We start from the raw sequence: 9,699 nt of genomic DNA on the forward strand, positions 1-9,699 counted from the left end.
TTTTTTTTTTTTGCCGTTGAGCTGTTTCCTTTACTGTAAAAAAATAAATAATTAAATCAATACGTAAATAAATAATTGGAGGAGACTGAAGCAAGGCCATGGTGGATACGTGGAGACAGTGGCTGAATATTAGCCTCTGGAAGCGTGACATTCGTGCCGTGCAATGGAGCGGCGAATGAGTATTGATGATCGATGGGCGGCGGGAAAAGAGCGCCACGTACGCCTCGGCCCCGCGTACAGCCCTCCCAGCGGCGTCCGTCAGGCGGCACGCGTACATTCCGGGGACACGAGAGCCTGAGATGAGCCGAACGCCGCACTGCATATCAAAGCGTGAATCCCCGATCGAGGCGCCGCACCGAAAACACTCCCGGCAAGGCCACCAATCACGCTATGTGTGACAGTGTGTATTAACCTGTGCTCAAGTATAGGCAGCCCTCGTGTACCCTTTAGCTTTGTTTAATGGCTTATAAACACTACATCTGCCACAGCACACATTCAAAAATAGAAAATAACGAGATCAATATTGTTTATTTCCCAGACTTAAGGGATCAAAGTTGTTATTAGTTCCGGTAAGCCTAAAACAATCAGTACATTGGCTTCATGTATCTCTTCCTATGTATAGAAGCGTCAGTGTATTGGCAGACTACCCCAGCATAGTGCATTGTGCTTGACTGTCCCCCCTTCCCAGCATTCCATAGATATATAAATCACTTCCTTAAGTAGTCGATGTGTAGCCAAACTGCCCCAGCATATTGCATCGTGCTTGGCTGTCACCCTTTCCCAGCATTCCATAGATATATAAATAACTTTCTATAGCATCATCAGTGTGTCGCCAAACTGCCCCAGCATATTGCATCGTGCTTGGCTGTCACCCTTTCCCACCTCTCCCTAGAATCTATTACAGCACCCCTGGTTACGAAACGCTGGAATATGTGATGCACGGAACATGGGCCGATGGGGTGTTCGTATCATAGGCGGTGTTATCCTCCTTGATGCCTGGCTGTTCTGGATCATTAAATTAGCATCCCGGGTCACGAAGCGCTGGTCTATGTAATGAATGGGACAGACTGGGCGCTGGTATTAGAGGTTGTGGTGTTATTCTCCTTGATACCTGGCTGTTCTGGTTCTTTAAACTAGCATCCCGGGTCACGAAGCGCTGGTCTATGTAATGAATGGGACAGACTGGGCGCTGGTATTAGAGGTTGTGGTGTTATTCTCCTTGATGCCTGGCTGTTCTGTTTTTTTAAATTAGCATCCCGGGTCACGAAACTTTGGTCTATGTAATGAATGGGACAGACTGGGCGCTGGTATTAGAGGTTGTGGTTCAGGACTCCTCTCCTCCCGAAATTGACTTCTCTTTCGGCCACTCCTCTCCAATCTTTTTAGGTGCAGAAAATAACGGGCTTTTTTTTTCATTATTTTTATTTATTTTTTTATTTTTTTAAGCCCTTGATCTGTCTCCTTTGCTGTAAAAAAAATCTCCTTGATATACCTGGTAGTTCATGTTCTTTAAATTAGCATCCCGGGTCACGAAACGCTGGCCTACGTAATGAATGGGACAGATAAGGCGTTGGCAGCATAGGCGGTGGTGGTGTTCTCGTCCTCGATGCCTGGATGTTCTGCGTCTTCTTGGGTTTACTTGATCGTCTGGTTTTCTTGTTGCTGTCATGACGCGGCGATTTCTCTCGTTATTGCCGCCACCACCACCACCGCCGCCGCCGCCGCCGCCGGAGGAACCAGTGCATGACCGCACTCTCCTTCCTCAGCTCCTTCGATAGCTCAGTTGGTAGAGCGGTGGACTGTAGTGGCAATGAAGCAGATATCCATAGGTCACTGGTTCGAATCCGGTTCGAAGGACATCCTTTTGTTTGTCATGCTCCTTCAGATAAAGGTGGTGATGGTGATGAAAGAATGGCGGTGGTGATGGTAATGCAAGGAGTAGACGGGTGTGTGTGTGTGTGTGTGTTTGATTTGACAGTTAGAAGAATATATCAGATCTAGGCAGTTTGTGTGTGTGAGAGAGAGAGAGAGAGAGAGAAAGAGATAGAAAGAGCTGAACCTGAGAATAGTTAAAAAGCAACATAAAACCGTGTACCAGCGATGGGCCAAATTTCTGCCATGATATAAATCTCCCAAGATAGATGATGCATAAACTGATCACAAATGCGTTGATATATATTATGAAATGGTTTGCGTGAGTGATGATTCTTTCTCATTATTTTGCTTAGAGGGGCCTTTAACCTAACCTAACCTAACCTAACCTAAGAAACATGACCCCCGCAGCTACCGGGTTAAGGAATCGTCAATTGTAGGTCCAGAAACGCCTTGATACTCCACACTCCATACGAAAGAAGCAAAGAACTTAATCTTCAACAGACAAGCCCGCTCCGCTAGACGCTGCCACTCCGGAGAAAGAAAACAACGAGAGGTCAAAAGAGAGGTCAATTTCCGGTGCACGGAGAGGTGTCTTGATACTCTCCTCTTTAGATAGTATTTGCGGTGCTGGTAAATGCTTGTGCCTTGCCTCGACATGCACTCAACAGGTGGGAGAGCAGCTACCAGGCCGCTCCTCCCCGCTCCACCCCGCTCCTGTTGCACCGACCGCTGTCTGTCATCAAGGGCCAGTTTCGAAAAAGTTCTTTATACCTAGCCTACGGCCCCACTGACAAGTTGCACGACTTCGTGCTTAAATTAAAAACTAAAATTGAGGAGAAAGACGGGGCGCCAGTTCCCACTGTAGCCGCTGTCGACCAGAAGGCCGCTAATGTTACCGCGTCCTCATCGGTGGTGGCGTCCGCCACCGAAAAGCCTAAGCGCCACTGTTCGTATTGTCAGCGAGACGGTCATACGGTTGACTATTGTATAAAACGTCAGCGGGATCGCAGGGCAAAAAGGGAGAGGGGAGGCTCGCCGATGTCAGGCAAATCTGCTTCTCAGAAGACCCCGGCCGCTTCAAAAAGTCGTGCCGAGGGCTACAACACTGGCAAGTCCTATTTTATCCACGGTACTGGTAGCCACACCACAGAGGAGTGTTTCTCTATGCTTCAGTTAAAGAAAGAGCGAGCAGGAAAGTTCGTAAAAGAGTCGGGGGAAGCCGAGCGCCGCCCCAAAAACAACCCAGGGTAGCAACCCGGGGGCCGGAGGAAATTGAGACTGAAGTGCAGGCTGACAATAGTAGCTTGTATGAATCTGTTGTGGCCACGTGCAGTCAGCCTGAAATTATGGCGCTTAAAGTCAAGCTGGGTCCGCTACAAGCTTTAAAACGCGCGTCGCGGGGAGGCCGCTACCTGCTACGGCACTCTGACCTAAGCCTCTGCGGTGTCCGGCAGCGCTATGTGTGACAGTTTGTATTAACCTGTGCTCAAGTATAGGCAGCCCTCGTGTACCCTTTAGCTTTGTTTAATGGCTTATAAACACTACATCTGCCACAGCACACATTCAAAAATAGAAAATAACGAGATCAATATTGTTTATTTCCCAGACGTAAGGGATCAAAGCTGTTATTAGTTCCGGTAAGCCTAAAGCAATCAGTACATTGGCTTCATGTATCTCTTCCTTTATATAGTAGCGTCAGTGTATTGGCAGACAATCCCAGCATAGTGCATTGTGCTTGACTGTCCCCCCTTCCCAGCATTCCATAGATATTTGAATTACTTCCTTAAGTAGTCGATGTGTAGCCAAACTGCCCCAGCATATTGCATTGTGCTTGGCTGTCACCCTTTCCCAGCATTCCATAGATATATAAATCACTTTCTAAAGCATCATCAGTGTGTCGCCAAACTGCCCCAGCATATTGCATCGTGCTTGGCTGTCACCCTTTCCCACCTCTCCCTAGAATCTATTACAGCACCCCGGGTTACGAAACGCTGGAATATGTGATGCACGGAACATGGGCCGATGGGGTGTTCGTATCATAGGCGGTGTTATCCTCCTTGATGCCTGGCTGTTCTGGTTCTTTAAATTAGCATCCCGGGTCGCGAAACGCTGGCCTACGTAATGAATGGGACAGATAAGACGTTGGCAGCATAGGCGGTGGTGGTGTTCTCGTCCTCGATGCCTGGATGTTCTGCGTCTTCTTGGGTTTACCTGATCGTCTGGTTTTCTTGTTGCTGTCATGACGCGGCGATTTCTCTCGTTATTGCCGCCACCACCACCACCACCACCACCGCCGCCGCCGGAGGAAGCAGTGCATGACCGCTCTCTCTCTCGTCAGCTCCTTCGATAGCTCAGTTGGTAGAGCGGTGGACTGTAGTGGCAATGAAGCAGATATCCATAGGTCACTGGTTCGAATCCGGTTCGAAGGACACCCTTTTGTTTGTCATGCTCCTTCAGATAAAGGTGGTGATGGTGATGAAAGAATGGTGGTGGTGATGGTAATGCAAGGAGTAGACGGGTGTGTGTGTGTGTGTGTTTGATTTGACAGTTAGAAGAATATATTAGATCTAGGCAGTTTGTGTGTGGAGAGAGAGAAAGAGAGAGAGAGAGAATGGACCTGAGTATAATTAAAAAGCAACATAAAGCGACTCAAAGTAGGAGAGTAGGGTCGAGGCAATCAACAAATGCCTGGAACCTTCCTTTTAAGAGGACGCAGACGAAGGGATGACGAAAGACTCCTGAAACAAGCGACTCAGAACGAAAACAAAGGTGGAAGAAGAAGAACAAAAAGAAAGGAGGAGGAGAAGGAGAAAGAGGAGGAAGAGAAGAAGCAACGTCGAAAGTCATTATAGGCTTATACATTTCGGTCCACAAGAACACACATTTGATAGCCATTTCGTAGGAGTCTCCAGCATTTCCAGAGGCACTTTTTTGACCCTGGTGGTACTTTAATCCTTCTGTGCCGTGAACGTGAAAAAAACACTCATGAAAATCCGATTAATCTCCTTTTCGGCCTCTGGAATGGTATGTGAGAGGTGGAAGCTAGCATCTGAGAATAAGAATACCCATTAAGGAATCGTCAATTGTAGGTCCAGAAACGCCTTGATACTCCACACTCCATACGAAAGAAGCAAAGAACTTAATCATCAACAGACAAGCCCGCTCCGCTAGACGCTGCCACTCCGGAGAAAGAAAACAACGAGAGGTCAAAAGAGAGGTCAATTTCCGGTGCACGGAGAGGTGTCTTGATACTCTCCTCTTTAGATAGTATTTGCGGTGCTGGTAAATGCTTGTGCCTTTCCTCGACGTGCACTCAACAGGTGGGAGAGCAGCTACCCAGGCCGCTCCTCCCCGCTCCACCCCGCCCCGTCCCGCTCCACCCGGCTCCTGTTGCACCGACCGCCGCGCACTCCACATTACTTTGCCTCCACTTTCTCTTCCGTCAGCGCCTTCGATAGCTCAGTTGGTAGAGCGGTGGACTGTAGTGGTTCAGAGGCAGAAATCCATAGGTCACTGGTTCGAATCCGGTTCGAAGGACAGTCTTTTGTTGGTGTTTCCGTATCGTAAGTGTCACCAGCGGTCTGACATAAAGCGTGGAAGCTGTATAGGTGTTCCGTTCAGGGCGTGCGTGTCAGTGTGTGTGTGTGTGTGTGTGTATCTCTCTATCTTTCTATCTGTCTGTTCATTTGTCTATACTTTATTAACCATTCATTTACCTTCCATGTGTGTATGTGTGTGTGTGTGTGTGTGTGTGTGTGTATAAATTGTTCTAACTCTTGTATTCACTAAGCGGGAGACTTGTAGAACGCTGAACGAACTTTAAAAAATAAATTCCCGGCGCTATAAGACCACTAACTTGAGGCTCCGAGCTACTTCAGTGATGTATATATAAGTTGCAGATGCAGAGACAAGATAATAACAAGATAATAATAGATAACAACAAGATGGTAATAGTTCATGATAATACTGATAACGAAAACAAGACCGCTGTTGTACAAAAAAAATAATTAACTCGTTGATTTACTGATTTATATTTGGTAGATAATGTATATGTTTTCCCGTTCATGGCGCAGAAACCTTCCTAATCTACCGCCAGGGTCATGAAACCACTCTCGGGAAGCTCTAAGTAATCGGCCATGCTCTTAAACATTTCGTCACCCAAGCACACACATATTTGACAAGGCTTTCGTAGAAGTTTTGGGCATTTCCAGGGGTAGTTTTATGACCCTGGTGGTAGTCTGACCCTTCATCTGTACCATGAACCTAAAATACCATTCATAAGAATTCACTGATCTCCTTTTTGGCCTTTGGAAATAGTTGATGTGAGGGATGGAGGCGTCTAACGGTACCGACCTAATATTTCCACGAGAGGCTTTTTAAATCGAAGTATTGAGGCGTCGAAGGGTTTGAGCAAAGGTCCCAGCTGGCGTAGTGACCGGGTGTGGGTGTGGCTCTCTGCCTCTCAGTTCCTTCGATAGCTCAGTTGGTAGAGCGGTGGACTGTAGTGGTAATGATAGCAGACATCCATAGGTCACTGGTTCGAATCCGGTTCGAAGGACACACCTTTTACTAATGGCAAAGTTAATTAGTGCGTGAATGCTAATTGTTTTGTACCGGTGGCGGAAATCACGTCGAGGCAAGTTCCTGAAATAGATGCTTGTGTTTGACTTGTTGCTCCTTTGATTTTTCCTGTGTATGAAGTCCAGATGTCTTGAGTGTTTTTATCGTGAGCTGCTGCTGTCAGGTGTGGCCGAAGGTGTGGGAGAAAACGGGAGGCGGGCCCAGGTGACACAGAAAACGTATGTAGGTAGTCCATACAGCCCAGACTCATGTAAACTGCATTCGTGTGTGCGTGTGTGATTGAAGTAAGGATTGAAAATATGTGATTCAAGCAAAAAAAAAAAAATTATAATACGGTAGAATGTTATAGTGAGGAAAGATGAATGATATAAAGCCATTGATAAACAGAAGAGAGGAACAGAAGGAGGAGGACCTAGGAAGCGATACAAAGCAATACGAAGAAGTGTGTGTGTGTGTGTGTGTGTGTGTGTGTGTGTGTGTAATTCACCTCGCCCTGATCAGATGCTAGACTCATGGCCGCCAGCAAGCACCCTCCCGATTAGAGCAAGCTGATTATAGTCGATTTCTGACTTATGTGTGTGTGTGTGTGTGTGTGTGTGTGTGTGTGTGTGTGTGTAGCCAGGAAAAAAAAATAGTTACGTGGGGAGAATGTATAATTGTATGTTTGTAAAGAGGTGTCTGTGTGTGTGTGTGTGTGTGTGTGTGTGTGTGTGTTGGCGGCAAGAGAGTAGCTACAAAGTTAAAAATAAACATACTACAGAAGGAGGGGGGCGAGGGGGGGGGGGGGGCTGGTGAGGGAAGACTTACATGTGTGCGTTAGAAAATACGTTCACACATGTGCGTAGCGCTGGAGACGGTCACAGGGTAGACTTACACACATACATAAAAAATAATAAATAAAAAAACGAAGGTGACAGTTTCTTATTCGGTTGACAGGTTCTATGGAATGCAGACAATTACGTAAGGTGTGTGTGTGTGTGTGTGTGTGTGTGTGTGTGTGTGTGTGTGTGTGTGTGTGTGTGTGTGTGTGTGTGTGTGTGTGTTGAAAGGGCGGATCGCGGACGTGGCCGACGGAGCGCTGCCTCGGGAAAGTGAAAAGCAAGGAGACAGGAGACGAGGCGACCTTGGAGGAGGAGCAGGAAGAGGAGGAGGAGGAGAAGATTTTCGCAGTGTAGGAAGACGAGGTGGAAGAGGCGTTGTTAGTGGGGCAGGAAGCGGAGAAGGAGGAGGTATTGGCAGTGTAGGAGGTAGAGATGGTTGGTACTACGGTAAAGGTGTGTTCATGGGTGGTGGAGGAGGAGGAGGAGGAGGAGGTGGAAGAGGAGGAGGAGTTATTGAGAATGCAGACGAAGAAGGAGGTAGATGTTGTGGGTAAGGAGGAGGAGGAGTACTTGGTGGAGTGGAAGGTGATAGTGGTGTGTGTGGTGGGGGTGTTCAGTAGTTGCGGCGGCGGCGGCGTGTTATCAGCGGCTATCAGCGGAGGCCAGGCCGTATGTGGGCCAAGTACAGAGTGGCGGAGTGAGGTGAGCCTTGAGCCCCGAGCCCAAGGCGCAGCGGCGGGACAGGGGGGGGGAGTGGTGGCCCCGGCAGGAGCATCAGTGCGGGACACCTCCCTTTCCGTCGCCTCATGCCAGCGTCACGCCTGGCGGGCACGTAGGAATCCCTGACTTGGGTGACCGTTGTGGTGCCGCAGTGTTTGCTGTTATCTCTGCCGACGCCGCTGTTGCTGCCGCTCTTCCCAAGCGTGTTGGAGGTGTGGCGCAGCACCCCTGCCCTTGTGCCCGATGCCTGGCACTGCTGGCCCTGGCACCGGCGTGAGTGTTGGCGTGGAGGTCGCCCCGCCCAGACGGTGTTGGCGGCGTTGAGCACTTGTCGGAAGCAGCCCCGGGCGTCGGAAGGGCCATAACCCTTAAAATGGGGCAGCTTGGCCCCGACCTCGCCCCGACCCCCTGGCCGCCCCTCCCCGCCCCGCCCCAGCCCGTCCCGACCCGCTCTCCTCAGCGAGACGCGGCCGGGGAATTCCCTGAGTGAGCCATCGCCGCCCGCCCCGCCGACCAGTTCACCGCCGCGGTATTCTCCCCGCGTGTCGCGTGCGGACAGGACGCCGCGCGGCACACGCTTCCTGGCCCTCCACCCCTCGGCGGCAGCGGCGGCGGCGGCACCGCTGCGCCGCGCCTCGCCCTTGAACGCGAAGCCTCAGCCAAAGCCGCTCGTCGCCGCGCTGCAGGCAGCCACCGCTCCCTGCGGGCTAACGAGGGTTCCCTGCGGCACGTGGCATTGCTCGTCTGACAGACGGAGAAAGTGGTCACCATCGCTGTTGCTGCTGCCTGCCTCCGAGGGCGTTTCGGCTACGCCCCCGCGCGGCACACTTTCCGCTCCGCAGGACCTTCACCGAACACGGCTGCGCGCTGGGTCATAAGATCACTTGGCGGCCCTGTCCCGCAGCGCGCCTTCCCACGCCGCGCTGCTCCTCGCCCCTGCACGGCCGCGGCCACACAGGGAGGCGTTGACTGGGCTGCTCTGCTCGCGGCGGCGCCGCGTGCACGAGGCTGCGGCAACGTCATGAGGATCCTGTCGGGCCTGGCGGGGAAGATGGCACCCGTGGCGGGGCCGCCCGCCAAGGCCGTGCCCACACCCGCCGCGGCCTTCACCGCAGCGCATCGCAGAGTGGCTGCGGTGAGTCAGCGGCGGCTGGGCGAAAGCCGCGGCGGAGAGGAGCACCAGCAGTCGGGGGCAGCCATGGCGCCTCACAGCGTCGGTGCCGAGAGCCAGGCGGGCAGAAGCAGCGAGTCCTGCGGCAGCTCCTGCGCGACAGCCCCAGACCCTGGCGGCGTTGGGACGCCTGGCTCCTTCATGGTGGAGGGAGCGGCGGCCAAGGGGCAGTCAGTCTGCAGCGGGAGCGACATCAGTGACTCCAGGAACGTTGGCTCAAGCAGTTGGCGAGGGTCAAGCGAGCAGCAGTCAGCGTTCAGCAGGGCAAGCAGCAGAGACTCGAGGGTCTCTCCCCTCAGCCGAGGGTCAGCCGAGCAGCAGCAGCAAAGCGCTGCCAGCAGGAGCAGGAGCCGCGTGCGGCAGTACAGGAAGCGTGTGTGCGTGCGGTGGGGCAGCCTGCAGTGGTCCCTGGCCCTCGTGCTGGTGGTGCGGTCTGCGGCGGCAGGCTGCCAAGGCGCAACTCATCGCCACCACCACCACCGCGCCGCCGCCGTCCCCCGCACCCTCAACGTGGCCTGAGCCCTCATTGGG

At 51.7% G+C, this 9,699-nt stretch overlaps 4 non-coding genes across 4 annotated transcripts; all 4 read left to right on the forward strand.

Annotated features, from left to right (window-relative positions):
* The first annotated feature begins 1,768 nt into the window (after positions 1–1,768).
* Positions 1,769–1,857, forward strand: Trnay-gua (transfer RNA tyrosine (anticodon GUA)). Its single transcript is given in 2 exon segments — positions 1,769–1,805; positions 1,822–1,857. It is a non-coding gene; the product is annotated as a tRNA-Tyr (tRNA).
* A 2,358-nt stretch (positions 1,858–4,215) lies between these two features.
* Trnay-gua (transfer RNA tyrosine (anticodon GUA)) lies at positions 4,216–4,304 on the forward strand. Its single transcript is given in 2 exon segments — positions 4,216–4,252; positions 4,269–4,304. It is a non-coding gene; the product is annotated as a tRNA-Tyr (tRNA).
* A 1,019-nt stretch (positions 4,305–5,323) lies between these two features.
* Trnay-gua (transfer RNA tyrosine (anticodon GUA)) lies at positions 5,324–5,412 on the forward strand. The gene is given in 2 exon segments: positions 5,324–5,360; positions 5,377–5,412. It is a non-coding gene; the product is annotated as a tRNA-Tyr (tRNA).
* Positions 5,413–6,343: 931 nt separating this feature from the next.
* Trnay-gua (transfer RNA tyrosine (anticodon GUA)) lies at positions 6,344–6,433 on the forward strand. Its single transcript is given in 2 exon segments — positions 6,344–6,380; positions 6,398–6,433. It is a non-coding gene; the product is annotated as a tRNA-Tyr (tRNA).
* The last annotated feature ends 3,266 nt before the right edge of the window (positions 6,434–9,699 follow it).

This window comes from Eriocheir sinensis, chromosome 16 (genome assembly GCF_024679095.1).
Source record: "Eriocheir sinensis breed Jianghai 21 chromosome 16, ASM2467909v1, whole genome shotgun sequence".
Taxonomy (NCBI): domain Eukaryota; kingdom Metazoa; phylum Arthropoda; class Malacostraca; order Decapoda; family Varunidae; genus Eriocheir; species Eriocheir sinensis.